This window comes from Talpa occidentalis, unplaced genomic scaffold (genome assembly GCF_014898055.3).
Source record: "Talpa occidentalis isolate TD23 unplaced genomic scaffold, MPIMG_talOcc4v2.1 talOcc4.5, whole genome shotgun sequence".
Lineage (NCBI taxonomy): Eukaryota > Metazoa > Chordata > Mammalia > Eulipotyphla > Talpidae > Talpa > Talpa occidentalis.
In genome coordinates, this window is record NW_023604861.1 from 128078019 (window position 1) to 128099560 (window position 21542).

Below are 21542 nucleotides of genomic sequence, written 5' to 3' on the forward strand. Positions count from 1 at the left end.
TCAGTCATTGCACAGGAAAGCTCCCCTCCCCCAACAAAAAATTATGTGGCCCCACATGTCAATAATACTGAGGTTGACACATGTAAGTTACCTTTGTTTCACCTAAGACAAAAAAAAAGGATTTTCTTTCCATACATTTTTCTAGGAGTTTGAAATTTTAGATTTTTTATTTATGCCCTATAATCTATTTTGAGTAAAATACTGTGTATGATACAATCCCAGTACATATGATTTATGAATTGGAATGTATTAATTCATTTATGCAAATAAGCACTCAATTGTTTCAATATCACTTGTTGAAAATGCTAAGCTTTCCCCACTGAATTGCTTTACATTTTAAAAAATAAATTGAAAATTTATGTGTGGGTCAACTATTTGGACTCTGCTTTGCTTTATGCATCTATTTGTCTATCTTGATGCTGGTGCTACACTCTCTTGATTATAGTAGCCTCATAATAAATCTCCAGCCACATATTGTAAGTCCTTCAACTTTATTCCTCTCAATATTGTGATATTCTGTGTCCTTCACATTTCCATATAAATTTTAGAACCAGCATAAATTTCTACAAAAAAGACTTACTTCAATTTTGGTTGGAATTGTGTTGAACCCATAGGTCAGTTTAGAGACAATCGACATGTTAATAATATTGGGTCTTTCCACCCATGAAACTGTGTATCTCTTAATTTGTTTAGGTCTTCTTCAATTTCCCTCACCCATGTTTTGTAGCTTTCAGTATACAGGCATTGCATATGTTTAGTTATGCTTATATCTAAGTGTTTCATAGCTTTGGTTGTTACTGTTAATTACCTTATTTTTAAAAAAGTATAATTTCTGATTATTTGTTACTAGTAGAGACCCCTATAATTGATTTTTTTAATTGAACTTGTATTCTGAAGTCTTGCTAACCACACACATATTAGTTCTTTCAGCTTTTTGGGTAGATTTTTATAGGATTTTTCCTACACAGATCATGATGTTGTTGTCATCCAGTGAATGTTTTGTCTCAGATAATTTTAGATTTCAATTGTATAATTTCAACTGGTTCCTTTTTATACTTTCTATTTCTCTGCTAAGATTTTCTATGTTTTTATTTGTTCAGTGAACATTTTCCTTTATGTCCTTCAGCATTGTTATAATATCTTATTTAGTAACCTTTTTTTTCCCTAATGCCAACATCTGGGTTATTGCAGGTTCAGCCAGAGAACCATTTTGCTGCTTTTTAGATGTCTAATCATTTCAGATTGTGTCCAGGTCTTTCTAGATGCCCAGATTTTTTTAGACACTCTGGATCATTCTGTTATATTCATCTAAAGAGGGGTGTTTTATTTTTAAGCAGAAATTTTAACTTGGCTAGACTAAAACTCAACTCTGGTTCCTGTTGTCAGCAGCAGCAACATTTTCTGCTCGATTCTTGTCTCAGCTGGGCCTCCTCATGTCTGTTCCACCCGTGTGGTGTTCAGGGGATGGCCAGGGATTTGGGCAGAGTTTATATGCAGACTATAGGACTCCTGCTCCTTGGTTCATCACATTTCGGATTAACCTTCCCTTTCCAGTCAGCCAGTAAGACTGGGGGATTTCAATCAAGTTTTAGCTGCCGTGCTTGTTCTTGAGAAGTCTGCCTTTGTGTTAGAAAAGGTAAAAGTGAGGAATTAATCCAGTGTCACTCTCCTTTCAGTTATAGTCTCACCTCAAGTTTCTTCATGTTTTTGACACTACCATGTAGCCATTTAACAAGATATTTCCTCACACTTTATAGCTGGTAACTGCAGGAGTGTTGATCTAATGAGGGGAGCTGATCATCCCATTTAAGGAGCAAATTGTTTATTTAGAGGAGCCAGGAATCCAACAAGGAAGTCAGAGAATGACTCCAGAAACATGATATGAACAAGTGCATCATTTGTTCATGTATTTATCCAACAAATATATCTGGAACATCTGCTTTGGGTAGGGCACTTCTCAAAAAACAATAATATAATATTGGCTATAGATGTATATTCTGTAATCATTCAAGCTAAGAGATAATTTGGAATAAGTTGATTTAAGAAGAGATTTGGGGAATAAACAGGATTAGGCCTCTTGCAGGGAAGACAAATAACAAGTTTGTCTCCACCAACTAACTACATATGGTTACTGAGCAGTTGAGATGTGATTAGTCTGAAATGAGATGTGTATTAAATACGGAAGTTTTTACAGGCTCAGTATAAAAAATAATGGAAAGTAGCTCATTAGTAATTTTTTGGTAATTATTATTTTGGATATATTTGGTTACATAGATATATCATTAAAATTGACTTCTATTTTATTCAAGCTTTTTCTTTAAAGGGTCAGGTAGTGAATATTTTAGACTTTGCAGGCCTCCTGGCCCCTGCTGCAACTCTCAGCCCCTCTGGTTTTGTGCAAAAGCAGTCTAGGTAGTGCACCGATGAATGAGTAAGGCTATGTCACAATGAAACTTTATTTATAGACACTGATATTTGAATGTCATATAATTTCAATGTGTCACAAAGCATCATTGTTCTTTTGTCTGTGTTTTTCCCCCAGGTATTCAAAAACATTAAAACCATTCTCAGCTTGCAGGACATACGTAAAGAGGTAGTAGGCTGAATTTGGCCTATGTGCCATTGCTTGCCAAGCTGTGGTCTAGGGCATCATTTTGAAGGACCCCAGAAGCAATTTCATTGAAAACTATCCTGTTAAACAAAACCCGTGGACAACTGAATCATTGGTTCTGCCTGATCTTCTTTGTTAGAATTCCACATCCATACCTTCTCCTTTGTGGTTCACAATACCAGTTAGAGTGGTTGGAGTGTATTTTCCCATCTCATTGAGAGAGGGCTTGACCATGACACTTGTACTAGAATGTGGGTAGGAATGGCCGTTTGCCAGTGCCAGGTTGAGGCCTCAAGGAATTATGCATCTCTACTCACCTTCTTGAAAGTTACACCATGGCCATGAACTCAGCTACCTCTGGGTAGCTATTACCCAGAATAAGTACACAGGACTACATAGACCAGAGCCCAAACTTCAAGTGTGAGATGCCCCTCCCAATCTGACCTTCAGCCTGAAGCAGAGCCCCCTGGACATGCCCAGTAGAGAAGGGTAAATTAACAAGTGACATACAAATACGAGAGGTAACTATTTACTGTTGTGTGTAACTACCGTTCAGTGGTTCATTATAGACCACTACAAATTCCATTTTCATTTTCCCTCCATTGTATGTTACTCTATGTCTGCCCATCTTGTCTTAATCAGCAAAATCTGGGCACTTCTTTTCCTGTCAAAGATGCATTAGTATTGCTCTTACTTCTAGGATTTCTCACTTTAAGGTATTGTTTATTTCATGCTGACAATGGGAGAAAGACAGCCAGTTAATCCAGATGCATTTGAATTTAGAAATAACTCAAATCTAATTTTACTCACTTCTTCATTCCCAAGTTACTCTTTCTGCTTCCCTTGGTGGTATGTGTTTCAAATCATTTCCCACTGTTTATTTTTAATTTCTACTTTATTTTAATTATTTAATAGGTGGCATCTGTGCAGAGCCTGCCATTCACCGAGCAGTTTGTTTTCCACTTATGGAATCACAAAAATATTTAATCTGCTGCTTTAGTGGCATCACCATCCTTCAGACTCCAGACCGCAGGAATCTTCCTTCTTTAAATCCCCTGGAGGCACAAAATTCTCCGAGGTGACCAATGTCCTCTGAAAAGCCAGCACTCAAATGGCCTGAATGCACTGTCTCCTGGGCTTTAGAGTAAGTGCGTGCTTCTTAAATGTCCCCAGGTAACATCACATGGGTGATCTGCCCAATGACAGGTGTTAGGGACTAGTATCTAGACCTACCTATGTTTTTCCAAGCCATGTCATTTTGGGGGAGGAGCTGGGTCCCTTGGGGGTGAGTCCAAAAGTGGATCTGTAGGGTTGTACCTATTTGTGTTTCAGGGACTTGACACTAGAAACCAAGTTGCTTTTGAAGCTTAGGAGGTAGATTGCAGAGAGGAAGAAATTGAAGGTGATGAAAAAGAGGCCCCCATAGCATCATTAGTAAAATAATGTTGATAAAAGTTTACCAGCATTTTTCTAGACATTCCCAAAGTAATTACAATTTTGAAGTTATGAGAATGAATCTTATGGTTTTCTGCCAGTGTTTTCTAATTTGGGGCATTCTCTTTATTTTTAAAATGGTTTTGCCATCCCAGGCATTAGTGATTCCATGTTGATGATCTAATTAGAGATAATTTCAGATTTGACACACATGGTCTCATTTTTCCCTTGTGCTTTTATGAAGGATCTAATGTCCTGCTAATGCTTTGTGCAAAGTTCATTGTGGCTTCTGGAATGATGTTGCTAGAGACCCATCTTTTTGGAATAGGCACCTGCCCTTTGGATGGGTCATGTATTAATATTACACTGTTCACTTGCATGTTAGTAAGATCTGGTGTATGAAGTTAGTCAGCTTGTCTCCTGGTGCTATCTGAACAGGATTTGACCCTGGGTGCAGGCAGGTGGAACATTTAGGTGAATTGACTGATGTCCCCTAAACAGTGGCTTGAATAGCTTCACTTGGGCTACCAAAGAAAGGAAAGCACAGTGGGAGAAAATGTATGAAGCTGTTTGGGGCTCTAGAAGGTTTCCTGGAGCCGATCAATGGGGTTTCCAGACAGATCAGAACAGGCTGCTCTGGAACAAATTGCAACTGATCTGGAAAGGCGATACACAGGAAGCAGCAGGAACAAGCAAGAGAGACTCCTGCCTGGGCTCCTGGCCTTCACTCTGGGGCCCACACAATCTGTTCTGTTCTCTGTGGAGCAGCTAGTGTGAATGTAGAAAGACGGAGACTGTGACATTCATCAAAACCCTTCAACAGCTTCTGATATAAACACCAAGAAAGGACTCAGCATGCTAATTATTTTTATGTCCTTGATCAAACTCTCACCCCTGACCTTCTCCTCACACTACCTTCCTTCTTCTGACTTGTTCCAGCTGCACAGACTTTGTTTTTCTTCACCTGCTACACCTCCTACCTCAGTTTTGGCACCAGGAATGTGCTTCCCTCGGAAGCTTCTTTTTCTGATATTAACATAGCTCGGTACTTTATTCAGGTGTCTGCTCAAACATCACCACCTCAGATTCTCTTTTACCACCTGAAATAATATCCTCAGACACTTGATACCACTTTATTACATTACACTTATCATTACATTATCTTATGGATATAGCTACACTCTCTTGTTAGTTCATCTCTTTCATTAGAACATAGACTCTTTGAAAGGGCAGGAATTTTACTGAGCTTGTTCTCTGCCATTCCTGCAATTTCAAGAACAATGCCTGATATGTTATGGATGTCCCCAGATGGAGTATTGAATGTATGAATGGATGAATAAACAAGTAGCTGCGGTATCTGGGTTTAAGGCTATAGACTCCCTGTGTTTGGGGGTACTTGGCTTGAGAAATTTCATCCAGCTGGTTGACCCTCAAGACCAAGTAAATACTAGACAGCTAGATGGAGAGATAGATAGAGATGGTCAGCAGCATAGGCGTGCTGGTTCTCTGTACTGGTACTGGGCAAAATAGTATGTGAGGATGCATGAAAGAGGTCATCTCAATAATCTCTTTCCGTTATCAAACAGGACAGAGACAAAAGTCAACTGAACAGACTGAATGGGCTGATCTTGACTTTCAGAAACATTCCACGTGAGTTGGGGAGAAGAACTAAATTCTCTGCCTCTGTGAGGAGTCAGGTAGGACTGGTATGGAGGGTGTATTAGAGCTTGTTAGAAATGTGTTTTGTTTTTTTAAAAGAAGAACTTATTCATGAAATAGAGTCAGGGCTAGATGAATCCTGATGTCCCTCCATGGTTCTCAATCATTTCTAGAGCTTCCATTTCAACTGAAAGCACCATAATTTTAATTCAAGTTGCTCACTGATTTTTCTTAATTGTGTTTTTTCTACTTTATCTTGTGTTGATGGTACCTGAAAAATCCTCAAACTGCTCAATCTGATATTGCCATCAATTCTATGACTGAACAGGTGATAGATGCTTCTTGGCTAGACTAGAATTCATTCCTGAACTGGTGATAGCCTCAAGCAGGTGAGGTCAGAGGAGGTTTTCTGGAGGAGGCAAGGCTTGATCTAAACACTGACAGACAGACTTCTGTAGTAAGAGAGGGAGGGAGGAAATTTAAGCATTATAAGAGTCAGCAAAAGGCTCTGAACCCTGCAAGTGGAAATTGTTCACTCCTCATCTTCCTGCTGTGGAAGAAATTCCTCCCTCTAGGCCTTATTAAGTGAGGGAATGCGGGAAATAAGAACCCCTAGCCCACCTCCACTAGCCGCTTGGCACCGAATTTCATGGAAACTTTCTCCTTTCACCTGACTTAAGCCCTGGGAACATGCTCCTGGTGAGCAATTAACTCCTGCCCAGGTTCCTATCTCCTGAGCTGCCCAAGCCCTGCCTCTGCCAACCTCTCTCTCCTCCCCTTGTGTGTGCCCCAAGGAGTAGGAAGGTTGAGAAGGACTCAAATTGGTATAAATTGGAACCACAGCCAAGTTTATTTAGATATGCAATTAAAGGGCTAATAAAGTGGGATCTTGGAAATATAAGTGGGGTAAATTGAGAGCAAATTACTGAAACATGTTAAAAATAGAGATTGTAAAAAAAACTCAATAACCAAAAAATTAAATTTCTGTTTTCTCTACTTATCACATCACTTAACTGTACTTGGCTGAAGATGTGTATTTATTCCACATCTTCCTTAGGGGAAAAGTGATCTAAAAATATTGGGTAAAAGGAGATGGTATCGATACATGAATTTGTGGCTCAGTGGGAAGAAGAGCATTTCCTGGTATGAGCGGGTAACTGTGGACTCTAGATGACCAAGGTCAACTTGGTCTAAGCCCTTATGGAAAGGTCGCCCCTCAGAGAATGCAGATACATTTGAAACTTAGTCATTTAATTCCAAGATCTGAAGAAAATGACTTTTGACCCTTGCTTCCTAAAAGTCATTGATTTTAACCTTATGGAAAGAACTAGAAATGTAAAAAAAAATGATCTTTTATGTCTTTGCCTTTCAAAGTAAACTGTAATGAGGTGGTTCATTAGGATGTTTAGCAAGGTAAATAATATTAAAATATTTATCTTGGGTTGTGAGCTTTCTCAGTGCTGTAAAAAAAATCACAGAATAGCGCCTGCCAATCATGTATTTGGCTGCTTGGATGAAGGATTTTGATGGAGGCAACAGTCTGTAACTACACAAGATGCCTGCGAAATTTGGGTTCTCTTGTGGCCTGATGGCATTTCCCAGAGTGAAGCCCAGAACCGAATCAGAGCAGCTTCCTTGCTGGGTGTGCAGGCGGACTAATTAAGATGCTGGGCTCCTTGGGAGGATTGTCAACCACCTTTTCCTTTCCATGCTACTGAGGAATGAAAACCCAGCCTGGGTCTGCCAGTGCCATGGGGTTCACGTGAGGAATCTCTTCTTGCTCCAATAATGTTGTCAACTGTTGGGGTCCCTGAGGAAGTTCCCCATGAGTAGGATTTCTCTTGTCTTCCCTGGAAAAGTTATGAACTGAAAATAAGAGTGGGTTTCAAATGCATAATAGATAACAGCAAAGGTGAGGATAGAGGGGTAGCTCTCTTAGTCAAGAGGGTTTGTTCATGCTAAAGGCAAGCTCGTCCACCCAGCCCAGGTAGCCCTGAATGGGACAGCGCTTTTCAGAAGGTAAAGGTTGCCCCAGCACGAATTTTGGGAGATGTCCTATTCTCCATGGATTGGTTGGCGAGAATAAAGTTAGAGTTCAGCTGAGCAGCCTCTGTTATTTTTCTCAAATTCATCAATCAAATGAAAGATGAAGTGGGAAATGAGAAAAGCCCCATTTTATCAGCAATACCATTCCTGCTATTTGGAAGGAAACATCAGGAATAAGAGAAAGCTTCCCAAACATTTAAAACTGCATGAGATAATGGGGGTGGCAGTGGATGGGATGAGCTTGTATTTGGTATGACTGTTGAAAATAGCAGGGATATTACAGTTAATAAGATGTGTTATATTATAGAAATAAATGAAATCAACTTGTATGGAAAGGTTCTCCTTGCTGGCAAGCCCGATGTTCAGCCATGTCTGTTTGCGCGTATCCATCCTCTCTGCTCCACAGCCTCCTGATTCTTAATGCAGACGGAGTTGCTCCAACTTTAACCTACTGTGTTAAAGATTGGTGCCTATGCACCAAACGCAAATAGAAGGATGCAGTGCAGTAAGGTGGCTCTTAGATGCTCTCTCTGCTGTGCTCCCCAAGCCCTCTGCCATGCTGGGGACTAGTATTATCTCACACTTATGAGACAGCAACGCTGTTCTCAGGGACCTCCTGGAATTCTCTCTCCCACACTATAATTCACACTGCTTGCTATCACTGGACTAATTTTCTAAAAACACTACTCTTACTGAGTCACTCAAACCCTCTGCCTCTGCATTTCCTCATTGGTGAGATGGATATGTTTATGTGCCCACTGCTCGCCTGCTTCCCACTGCTGCCCATAGGACCAGACAAGATGGACAAGCGCCCTGTGTATTGAAGAGATGCTGATATGTGGTGTAGCGACCCAACCTGGGGACTCTCACTTTTCCTGATTGTCTATCAGAAGCGGTTTGCACTATTGGACTTGGTGTCCTCATGGTCATATGTGCCCCAGATCTCTTTTATCCTTGCTTCCCTAAAAACCTACCTCTTTTCCCCTTCACTGTCTCCTCTTCCAGGAAGCCTTCCTGATTGCTCCTGCCTTGACTAATCTCCCTCTTGTCTGTGTTCTTTTGTGTCCTGCAGTTGGAATAGATGGCTCTCAACTAGTGCTACCTGTTAGAGATACCCAGAGAACTTTGAGATGACATTGTTGCCTGCATCTTACCCCAGAACAAGTGAATTCAAATCTTTTTGGGATCATTGTGTTTTCCTACAGTTCCCCGATGGCTTTCATGTATGTCAGGGTAAATAACCCCTGGCTTCTACCTCCCACCCATCATTGAGTTGTTCTGGTTTCTTGAGTGTCTCCTTCTGCTCCTGCTCTGTGAATTTCCCATAGGTCAGAGGTCCCACACCCCTCTTCCTCCCTGTGGTTCCCTCTGCTGTACTTTCTGGCTCTCCAGGATGCAGCTGATTTCTTTTGCTGCAGGACACATCCTCAGCCCCTTCCTTCTCCTCCAAATCTGAACTCAGCAAACATTAGGGAATGTTGTGTGGTGGGCAATAGGTGCTCACCAATGAAATTCAAACTTACGTCAACATGTTGGGCAGGTGAGGGGGCAGCATCATGAAATAAGCAGCCCATCAGTCTCTTGGGAGAGCATTTGGTTTTTTGAGTTCATGGAAGTCAGATATCAACAGAAGTAATCATTTAGAACCAAACATCTATAACCAACATTGGGAGGTGATGGCCAGGCATTTTCGTGCAAAAAGTAGCTATTTTTAACAGACATAGTCACTCTCACATTGGTTATTCAGGCACCATTCACACATGCACACACGCAGATGCTGCACACCAGTGATTCTGTGTCCAGCCAAGCCGCCTCTTCCTGCCCGGAGGGACTCTACCCAGTGCAGTTCCTTCAGTCTGACCGACTCTTGGCAGTCTCCAGTTGGTTGTAGTTTTATTTTTTTTCACGATTTATTTATTTATGCATACAAGAACTGGGGTCCAGGCCAGAGGTGTGGGGGGGTGAGAGGATTCACTGGAGACAGAATGGAGAACAGAACAGGTGGGTTGACTGAAATACACTGCTGAGGGGAGCAGCAGGTGAGTCAGGACAGGTCGGCTGCGACATGTGGGTAGCTCCCTGGCCGGGGATTGAGCTCGTGCTGCAGAAACTGCTGATAGCTTCATAGGTTGCATCTTAACCCCTTGCGCCACCAGGGAGGCCCTGGTTGTAGTTTTAATGAAATGCTTCTCTTTTATTTTTGTTGTTCTCATATAGAATCTTGGAACTGGATACAAAATTCCAGGCATCACGCACCTGCTCCTCTGCTTTCCCAGGATCTTCTTGGATACCTGGCATAGCTTCGTTTCCCTCTAGGGCACATCTGGTCTCACTGGGCCGCACGTAGCAATTTCACTTCAGGACATGTTCATCCTTTGGTGCCTGTTTTCTGAAAAGCCTTGCTCTGCTTTGTGAAAAAACACCAAGCTTGACTGTATTGTTCTAGTGCTGCTGAACACTGAGTATCTCCTCACAGATACAAAACTTCCGAATGTCTATTGTACTTCATTTCCAGCCGGACCCACCACCCTGTAAATCTCACTCCTAATCAGTCATTTGGCAGAAGCCCAATAGTAGACTTGGTGCAACAGGCTCATTGTTAATGGTGACTGAGGCCCTTCTAACGTCAATAGTGCCGGTTACTTACATTGGCTCCTAGTTGGAGGCTCTGGATCTACTGAAATTTTAGCCTGCTGTTTTAGGACTATGGTTAGTTTTTCAGTAGTGAATATTGCACCATGGTGGGATCTTGGTTGCGTCCAATCTGAGTTCATCAATGGATTCAAACATGTCACGTGTGCTTGGCAGACATAGGGGATGGAGGAGGCGTGCTGGCCCTGGGTGGGCGGGTGGGACGGGACTGCTGACCACTTTCCTGCAGGCTCGCCTTCTCTCCCGGATTCCTTCATCTTTCTTGTCACCGAATCCTGGAAGGTGTGATCCTTCCTCGGGATCTTGGCGCACTTAGAGCTCCAAGGACTCCCCTCTTCCCTGTGAGGAACAGCCAGTTTCAGTGAGCTCAGGGTGTGAGAAGGAGGTGGGAGTGATTTTCCGCCCTGGCCTGAACACTGCCATGCCAGGAAGAGGCCTCCCTGATGGGAAGTTAGTACCATGCAGACCATTGATTTATCTCTTTACAACGGATTCCTCTGAAACAGTCTCAAAGGTTTAAATTGCTCCCCAACTATGGCTAACCCATGTCCCAGTTATGGCCTCCCCATATCTTCACAACTCAGATTTTGGGCTGATGGGGTTGTTGCATCCATGCCCCTCCTTGCCCTGGCATCTCACATGCATGTATGTGCGTGGGCACTGGTGTATGACACCTGCTAGAGCCTAGAGGCATGCCGGGTGGCACAAGAGTAAGTGTGCATTTTTGGGATGCTTTTCAAAATCAACATTTCTTGCAATAACTCCCCCTCCCTCTCTCAGGGTCAGTTAGCACATCTGTGGAGCTGCACCTCCTGCTTCCTGGCACTGAGGAGGTCGGTAAGTATACCTGGTTTCTTCCCATGCAGCCCAGAGAGAGTGGCACAAGGGTTGTGGGCTCAGCAGCGAGCATCTGAGTCTCATGGAGACGTTTCAGCAAGTCTGCTGGGAGGACATATGCTTAGAGTTATTTTTCCTGAGTTGGGAATAGAGCCAGGAGTATTTTATTTCATTCATTCCTTTGTTCAACATGATTTAGGTTGCTAATGTGTGTCATTCCTTGTTTAGAGAGCTATGGGGGAGTAGTGAAGACAGATTCTTTTAAGACATTTCTGCACTCAAATCTGGGGACACACACACACACACACACAGAGAGAGAAAAAAAGCAGTCTAAATGCGCATTAGGCTGTGTGATAGGGACTGTCGGTCTGAAGAGCTGATCCCTGGCTACTTCCACGACTGAGTCTTCAGCTCCACATTCATTCACAGGCCTAACTGGTCCCGCTGCTGACAGAAATAAGCCAAAGAAGGACAAGGAAGATTCGTGTTGGTGCTGAATTCCTGGGGCTGGACTAGGGCAAACAGGGCTCCATGTGATTTGGAACCGTGTGTGACTCACACATGCTTTTGTTGATGCCTTTTGAATGTATTCTTGTTTCTGGGGTCCTGACCCAGATAAAAAGATGCATTTGCTGCACATAAACATGCTTTTTTGAGAAATAAAGATAATAGATCTGTTTAGGTGGAGCCAAGTGACTCCAGCCCTTTACGGGATCTGGAAGCAACCCCAGCTCACTCCAGAACTGTGCCTAGGAGGAAGGGTAACCAGAGGGAGATGTGCGGAAGGAGAGGTTTGCAAAGAGGACAGAATTTAGAATCATCACTGATTGATGAAGACATTTCTGTGCGGTGCACGGGGCGGGGGTCTCTGACCGAATCTCACCTGAGGTTGAACTGAACTTTTGTCCGAGGATGAGGCTAAAGTGGCCTTTGCCACTGTTCCTCGTGCTCCCCAGGCTGTGGGAGGATGCTAGGGAAATAGGAAGATCGGCCTGTTGCATGGGCTGTATTTTGATGCATCTGAATGTTCTGGAAAAGAAAGAGGAGCATTTCCCTCTTCTCCAACCAGGAGGCAGAACTCAGAGAGGTACCCGGTGTATGTCTTTTATTCTTGCCCGTAATCTGTTTGGCTCTGTTGTTGGGAAATTACTTCTATTTAGTGCACTTAATTGCTTAAATTGCTGAGTGTTTGCTGCATCTAAAAAAAAAAATCAGTAAAAGATGTTGGGAAGATTGACAGTAAAATGTTTATCAGGTGAAAATAATCTTCACAGATTCTTGGATCCAGTTTCATCTTGTAAATATGGAATTTGGAAGCGCAGGACATAGCTGAGAGGCTATTCATTTTTCACTGGTCCATGAAGAGAAAAATAATAGAAATCGTAACAATCATAGTTATGACTCTTTGAACACCTCCAGCTCGGAATTTCACATCAAATTCAAGCAGACAAAGAAGCAGTGAGCTGGGCCAGGTGGCCCACTCTGGGGTGTCAGGACTTGACCTCTGTGATGTCAGGACATGACCTCTGTGGCCTCTAATGTCGCCGAGGGAAGTTTCATCCAGCCTAGTCAGGGAACATTCCAGAAAGACCTCCCTCCCACCCTTCTTGCTTTGAGAAAAATCCTCTAAGGTCTTTTTGTTCTGATTCCTGGAGACACCTTAGCAGTAGCTGACAAAGAAGTCCTGGGCCCTCCGCAGCGGGCGGGCAGGACTGCCGCCGCCCCTCAAAGCCGAGACGTGGGAGACTTCACCGCAGAGAAGTGACTGCAGCAGCTGCCACGAGGAGACCTTTGAAACGCGTGTCTGTTCCCCAGTGGCGCCTCCTGGCCGCTTCTAACTGCATCTGAGGGCATGTTCTCTTTTTCATTTACACTTGGCATTACTTGATCTTGCTGACCCCTTCCCAGACAACATGTGTATTGTTTGTTCCAACAAATCAGAAGAGTGACCTGTTCATTCATTCATAGAGTTTTATCAGTTGCCTGTGGAGGGTGCATCATCATGGAAGGCTTTCAAGCCCTGAGCGGAAATGTCCGGCTTCTTTCAGCCTCGCTGTCTGTGGAGACTGGCTTGAGCTTGTGGCTCAGGGTCCCTGCAGCTGTAGGCCACATGCTCAAGGACCATTTGCTAAGCACTGGTGGAGGGGGGTTCTGATCCTGGTGGTGGCTTATGGCGCCCCCTTCATCACTGTAGAGTTTCTACTTCTGAGGAGCCTTTTGGAATATATGAGGTGGCTTTGGTTAACCACATGAAGTGGGAGGGGTAAGGATGACTCCCCGACATGAGAAATTGTCCCACATCCTGCACCAGCCTTGAATGTCTCAAAGGCTGTTGATGTGGGTGAAAGACCTTTGATAATTTTCTGAGCCTGGATCTTAACTGTCCTACACATAACAACAGTGTTTTGTGTGTAAGTCTGATCTTCATAGGATTTTCCAGAGGAGATCTCATTTTCTTTTTTTAAGATTTATTTATTTATGCATACAAGAGCTGGGGTGCAGGACAGAGATGTGGGAGGTAAGAGGGTTCAACAGAGACAGAGCCAGAAACAGAACAGGCAGACTGACCAAAATACACTGCTGAAGGGAGCAGCGGGCGAGTTAGGAGAGGTCTGTTGCGCCATGTGGGTTGCTCCCTGGCTGGCTGGGGATGGAACTCGTGCTGCAGAGGTTGTGGATAGTGTGGTGCTTAATCCCCTTGCGCCACCAGGGAGGCCCTCTCTCATTTTCTTATGTTTGGAAATCTCCCAAGAATGGGTCTCATCATTTCGATCATGGAAATTCATTATCACCAATGGCAACACTTCTCCTGGTCTTGGAGCTGCCCGACAACATACCTGTCGCGGTCTGTGCTCCGAGCTGTCTTATTCCTGGCGAGTCTAAAAGACGTGAGCATCTGGCCAATTCATTATGTCCTCCAGTTAGTCATCTTTCTGCGCATTTCCAAATTGAAAAATGTGTTACTTTATGCATTCTTTTCCATGTATCTCCCATTCCACCACAGTCAGTACATCAGGTTCGTGTATGTCTTTGTATGTTTTAAAATGATGCTTTTTTCTTAAGAATGAAGTTCTAATGTGAGTCGAGGCAAGGGTATAATTTGTTTAGCTCACAACTTTATTAAGGGTTGTTCAGCATTTTGAAAAATGAGTTCATGAGTAGATACGGTGCTTACATCATCTGAGTCACAAATACAAGACACTTAAATCAGCCTACATTTTTAGGTGTCATATTCAGATGATTCTTTCAAAGATAGGTGTGAATAGCTGATGAGGTTATTGTTTTCTGGCTTAGTTGTGATCACTTATACATGTAGATATGAATTTTATTGCAAATTATTTCCTTTAGTCTTCCACTTACTTACAGTCAGGATATACATTTCTATTTTGAAAATTATGTGAGTAGGATGTATTAGCCATGACTTTCATTTCAGGATAGTAAAGGGGCATTACTAAAAGCTTATTATAAAAAGGGAACATCGCTTCTGACAGGGCAGGGATGAGAGGTTTTGAGAAAATGCCTCAGTGAGTCGTACTGGCATGAAGAAATCTCAGGGCCGTGGCCTCAGTCTCTCTGGATCAGGCTCTTTCCCAGGACAGACACGTGACTTGGTTCAAGGACAAGTTGCTAAGTACCTGGGTTGGCAATTTGTCTATTGATCAGTTGATCCAAAATTCAACTTCCTTCTAAGTGTTTTCCTTTTCATTAAGATGTTCTATTGCCATTTGGCACTCCCCCCCAACCCCCCCAAAACATACTACTCCATTTACCGTCCCATTTTCTATATATTTCTTGGTATATTCCATATATGTTCATGCCTTTTTTTTTGCCCCAGTGCATTTGAGATCAACATCTTACTGTCTCAAAGTACTTTCGTGCGCATTCCCCAAACAAGGGCACTGTCCTAGGAAGCCATCTGGAATTCACATGGACATCATTCTCCATCATGCATATGCTACTGCAGCTCCTATCCTCATGTTCCTTTTCCCACTCATGTTTTTTACAAGTACAGGAGCCAACTCAGCAACACTCAGTTCACTTGATTGTCACACTTTTCTAGTCTCCATCAGCCTTCTCCTTAGTTCTCCTTGTCTTTCATGATCTTGACGTTTTCCAAGAGGGTAGGCCAGTGTTGGTAGACTATTCCACAGTTTGTTATCATCTGATGGTTCCTCATCATAGATTCAGATTATGTGTTTGGGCAGGGAAGTGTCAGAAGTAATGATGTGTTCTTCTCTGTATAATTTCAGAAGGTATGTGAGGCTGCTGTACTCTTTACTGCTAAACAGTGAATGTCTACCTGTTAAGATGGTGACTGTCAGGTTACTCCACTATAAAGGTAATTAGTAGATTCTTCCAGAGTATGTATGTAAGCTCTTCCTTACCAAACCTCTCCTTAGAGTACAAATACCTATTGGTGTTTCTTGCCCACAACAACAGTCAAATGTGATCTTCTAATCCCTTCATTTAGTCTACACTTATGTGTTATTCTACTGTGAGTCGAAGCACGAATGATTTGTGCATGTGTGTGTTCAAACATGTTTCTTGTTTTATATAGTAGGTTATAATCACTTACCATCATCAGTTACTTGGATACTGAAACTCTCTTTTGGCTTATGGAACACCTGTCAAACTGGATCCCTTATCTTTGGGACATGTTCCAACTACAGCACAAGATGGACCAGGATTGTATGTTCCTGTCCCAGTCCTGAAATCTGCCATTTTTTTTCCTCCAGAAATCCTTGGTTTTTTTTTTAGAAGCCAAGCCTGGTTCATTGCTACTAGTTTCTCTTGCTTCTAGGCCCTCTCAGCAGACAGAGCTAGAATATCTTTATCTTTATGTCTCTACATATCTACATCTACATGCACCTGCATATTTATCTATCTATTAGAAACCATCAGTTCACTATCACTGTTTCCCAAAGAGTGCTTAAAGGCAGTTTCCTCTACAGTCACCTAGTAAGTGACTCCAGGAGAGTCACTTGGAAATAATATCTGAAGGAGTCATCTCCTTGCCTCACAATGCCAACACATACAACTCCCCACAGGCTGAGAGACTTGTCCCTCCTCCAGTCCTGGTCACTTGCCACTTGAGGGTATGCCTACACTGATATTTTTGAAGTTCTGTATATAGAAAAATCTTATCTATAAAATTTCATTTCAGAATAATGGGGCTGTATTTATATATTCATATATATATAATATGTGCATTTTTAATGATACATGATCAGTTATATTTCTGTGCTCACAACTGTTTCTTATAATAGCATACTTTCCATCTGGTTTCAATTTTATACATCTGGAAAGTGACTCTATTTTGCCTTTTTTCCTTAGGATTCTAGTTTAGCTGGATATAAACACTGCAAAATATTTCCCCTTCAGAATTTTTGAAATGTTACTCCTTTCTCATCTGGCATTGCTCATTGTCAATCTAAATTTGATCAACTCTCTTTTCAAAAGTGATTTTAAGATTCTTCTTATTTCCCTAAATGTTGTGACATTTCACTATGATATGTCTAGGTGTAAGTTTATTTTTATTTTTCTCTTCTCCGATAAGTAGAGGGCTTCTGTTTTTTCCTAATTGTGCAACATTTCCTACTTCCAAACATTGTCTCTGTACCATCCTCCTCTTTTGGAACTCTCATTCAGTCTATATTTGTGACTCTCAATTACTCTGCCTGCTCAATGGATTTTCATAGGTCTTACCTTTTTCTCGCTGTGTAACCTCTAGGTAAACTTCTCCATACTATCTTTGCTTTTGTTATTTTGTTTTTACGTCTGTTTCCAGGCTAGAGTTTACACCACTTACTGATTTTAAAAATTCATTTATATTCACTATTATAATTTTCATTTCTAAAATTTCTCATTGATTCATTTTCTTATTTTTGTCTTTTCGCGATAGAGTTTTGCTCATATAAAGAATATTCTTTCATTAATCAACCTAAACATACTTATTTCTGCATTTCAATCTAGTGATATGAATTCATTTTTGTACTTTAATTGCTTCTTTTGTTTGCTTGCTTTCTTAGTGTTATATTTCTCTACATGGTTTGGGTTTTTGACTATGGCTTTATTTTGAAGGGTAATTATATTTGTTCTTTGTTATTCTTTCTCTTTGCTCTTGAGAATGTTTATTCCTATCTGAGTGGTTATGTGACTGTCATCCTGTAATCCTAATCCTTGATCCTGTACAGACCTTGCAACAATGGGTTTGTTTTCTGGCCCAATTGTATTATCTTGGAAATTATTAATGCTGCTTCTGAGCTAGCAGGTGCCTTGCTTAGTTCTTGATCTTGGGGCTGACACTATTTTGATTCTTTTTTTGAGTACTTGGAAGCAGATTTTTACTGTGTCCTCTGTGTGTGTGTGTGTGTGTGTGTGTGTGTGTGTGTGTGTGTGTGTGAGAGAGAGAGAGAGAGAGAGAGAGAGAGAGAGAGAGAGAGAGAGAATATATTGTGAGAAAGACACCGCCTAGCTTTCAGCAGTGAGCCTGCTTGTGTCTCTCCCTGCCCCATCATTCCAGAGTATTTGGAATGATGGGCACCCCTACCTTGGTCTAGATCTGGAGTCTAACATTTTGTGATTTTAGAGATGTTTATATTTTAGAATCACTGTTTCTGATTCATTAAGACATTGACTTCTTCCTGAGCCTGGCTGTAGTTTTGTGTTGTGTTGAATAGATCATTGCTACTTGTTTGGAGCCCTGGTAGAAATGTCACAGTGTGAACTTCCTGAAGCGATTTTGATGGAAAGTTTCTTATTTCCATTAAGGATAAGTAATATTCCAGTAGGGCAGAACATAGTTTTTAACTTTTAGAAGCTGCTGGCACATTTTGTTAGGTCAGAGCTTTGAGAGAGTTTATTTTCATTCCTCACTGAATAGCAGAATCCTAATATATACTGCTAGGTGGGGCCTTGTCTATCTCTCTGCGCAGGGGAGTTTTCAAATCAATGTCCATGGATGCCTTTCAGGGTAGGTGACATGTGTGAAACTTTCTCTAGTATATTGTCCTCTGTTGCTCGAACATAAAGGGCATAGTCAACACGTGTATTCTTAGTTTTAGAAGGAAGCTCAGAAATGTATAAACCTAGCACACATCCTCACAAAGACATATATATTAACACTTCTCTGGAAGGCAAGTGGATTTCTTAAAGTACATGAAATGATTGCCCAAGCCAATCTTTATAGATCCTAAGGAGCATTCTGAGCCTTGCTGACATCAGCACAGAGTTGGAAAGTTTTCTTCCTGTCAAGTCCAAATCGACCTCCTTGTAGCGGCCACTATAATGACGCAAATGATGCTCCTGACATGGGAGATATACCAGACGCAGCAGACATTCAGGCTTGCACTCTGCATTTCCTTTCCCCCTATTTCCTCTTGCACTTCACCTATGACTCACATCCCTTTTTATCCTGTGGCCACATCTTGATAGGTGATGTGTGTGTCTACTTGGTCATTTATTTGGGTTCAACTGCTTTTGCAAGGGAACAGGCAGTGCTATAATTTTCAAAGGATCAGAGAGGAAAGTCTATTTGGGTGCCTTATTCCCACCTCCCCTCCAACTGTGAAAAGGAGTCAGTTGGTTCCATAACTGGCTTCATGGTCTAAGTGGAAGATGTGATTATATTTGCTTTGAGCACAGGTCGTTCTGCTGTGCTTCCCTCCAGCCTGTGTCCAGAATCCTAAGTTTCTGCTCAGGGCTGGTAAACAATTCAAGGCAGTTTTTCAATCCTGCCTTTGCCCCTATTGCAGCCTGAGAATGGTTACTTGCAAACCCCTTCTGTTGACAGGGTAATGGTGTATTGATTGCTGAACAGGTGGTAGTGCTACAGTTTGATTTTTAGATATAATTTGGTTTTCTGCCTTTTGGCTTGTTGCTCAAAGGTGTTCCATGCTGTGATCTTATTGTGGGATAATTTTGACTTTAATGTTTGCCAGTAGTTTTGACTTTCCTTATGTTCTTTTTATTTTAAGCAGGGACTAATGTGGGCCTTGAAAGAATTAGGTGAAGTTATGTGATTTACAAAATTGGGAGAGAATAGGTTCTCATTCAGGGGACCAAAGTGAACCTGCATGATGAAGTCTTAGGGAAATGTTTTCCAAAGAGGCTTCAATGAATCCTATAATCTTGTGAGATAGTCTGTAAATAAAGGGTGCTGTGATCATATAGCTTGATAGTGACAATATGCCTCCTTCTTGGAGAGAACTTTTAAGCTGATCATAGGAAAACCTTTCAACAATAGGAAATCTTTTCCATTTCCTTTAATTTAACATTGACCATAATTACTTGGTCATGGAAACTTTTGCAAAGAAAACTAGGACACCCATGAATGTCCTGGAAACTTGGCATTGCATTTGGTGCACAATGGGAAGTGTTCTAAGCTATGTGGCCTACCTATGAATACCTATGAATATGTGTATTCCATGTACTCACAAACATGCTGAATTCCCATATTGTGCCTATGCTGTCTACAAGGTATTTTATTACCTCTTGTTGGTTGGGGAATTAATTTGAGTAGTCATCCTACTGGGGTTATCACCAACTCTATAGTAATGTGGTCCTGGAATGAGATGGCCTGGAGCAGTTAGTGTCAGGGAATGGGAAGGAGCAGAGAGGAAAGATATCAAAAGAAGGCGGAGTTTATCATGTTTCTATCTGGTAGAGTGAAAATGTATGTAGAGGGCTGACATGGGCGTCTAGGAAGAATATGTTAAGTGGAGGCAGCCAATCCAGCAGAGACAAGGAGTAAGGAATAAATGAATGGAAGGTAGGTGGGGCACTAGTATGTTCCATGTCTTAGCTGACACATGAGGGAGATGCATAGAAAAGGAGGGCCCTTTGAAGTAGAACTGAGTGGTGGCAGAGACCTCCTTGAGGAGTTCCAGGGAGAACATGATAGGATACAAATAATATTTCAAGGACCAATCCCCTCTGTTTGCTGTTGGAAATATTTGAAGTGATTTCTGGCCTGCGTGGAGGCTGCAGGAATGGAAGGTGGCGATAACTAGGGAAAAGAATTTGGTGATGACAAGGTGTGGAACAAGAATTCAACTCCACTCAACTGCTAGGATCACAGTGACTGGGATCCAGGTGTTTCTGAAGAGTCCACTTTTCCTCAGGTCTCATAAAAATTGGCTTCCTGTCCCTCCTTGAGGCAACTTTGGAACTGTCAATGAAGTTCTTAGCTGGAGGCTACCCAATCGCCATCCAGTCATTAGGAGATAAAAACTATCGATCATTATTTGTCTGCTGCTCGTTGGAACCAGCGGGCCTCCTGCTAATATCTTTATCCACTTCTAAGGCTGACAGCCTATTGACTTTTTTTTTTTTCCTTGAAACCAGTTGATTGAAGCATGAGGTGCAGAAAAAATTACTTTTAACCAAATGATGGGAAATTTGGTCATGAAACATCAGTAGAAAAGGATGGAAAACTTGTGATGACTCTTTTCTGGTGTAGTAAAGGGGCAGGGGCTGGGAGGTCTGTCTTTTCTGTTTATCTTGTAATCTCTTCACATGAGAAAAGCCCAAAACACAAAGAAAGTAAGAATGAAGAAGCCAGGTTCAATAAGTGATCCAGAACCATCCAGAAGACCTTCCTGGCCTTTGTTTACTCACCTGGTCAAGGAACTGTCTCATTGTTGCTAGACATTGTTTTGTGTTCTGTGGGGTTGCATGGTACCTGTGCAAAAGCTGCTGAACCCCTGAGGTATGTGAAGCACAGAGCAGACCAAGGCATTCCCTGGTCTCTTGTTTTCTTCACTGAGTTCAACGCAGTAGGCAGTGGTGGGGAATTCCTCTATGAGCAAGGTCCTTTCCTGAGGCATGCTCTGACTGGAAACACAGTCCTTCCTGGCAGAGGCAAAGACTAGCAGCACAGAAGAGGCTCTTCTTTTTTTTAAAAGTCATGACATGTCATCACAGATTGAAGAGTAGCCTCATGAAAGAGATCTTTCATTGGGAGATTCATCAACAGAATAATCAGTCGGAATTAAGAGTGTCTTCTAGACCCGGGTCAATGCGGGTAGTTCCGGTCTCAGTTTCTGGTTTTAGGGAGCTCAGCTTCTATTTAGTGATGAAGATTATGTCATATACAACTGTTGTAGTATGTATGTACAGGGAGAGTCGGGACTGAGAGGTCTTGAAAGGTTCCTATAGGAGGGAAAACAGTTTATTCTCTTTGAAGTACAAATAGAATTTGAAATTGCAGAGGTAAGGAGGGTGATGGATGTTCAAGTGTCTGGAACAGTGAAGATAAAGGTCTAGCTAGTGTTGCTGAACATGGGTCTCCTGCCTGGTGACA

The 21542-nt window shown here is 42.0% G+C and overlaps 1 long non-coding RNA gene across 3 annotated transcripts in view; it reads left to right on the plus strand.

Moving 5' to 3' along the window:
• The first annotated feature begins 3550 nt into the window (after positions 1-3550).
• The window catches only part of LOC129146854 (uncharacterized), an 86942-nt gene continuing 68950 nt past the window's right edge, over positions 3551-21542 (plus strand). For all 3 annotated transcript variants that reach the window (XR_008554136.1, XR_008554138.1, XR_008554137.1), the window contains exons 1-2: positions 3551-3755; positions 5632-5742. This is a non-coding gene — a long non-coding RNA (uncharacterized LOC129146854). The remainder of the gene's footprint in view (positions 3756-5631; positions 5743-21542) is intronic.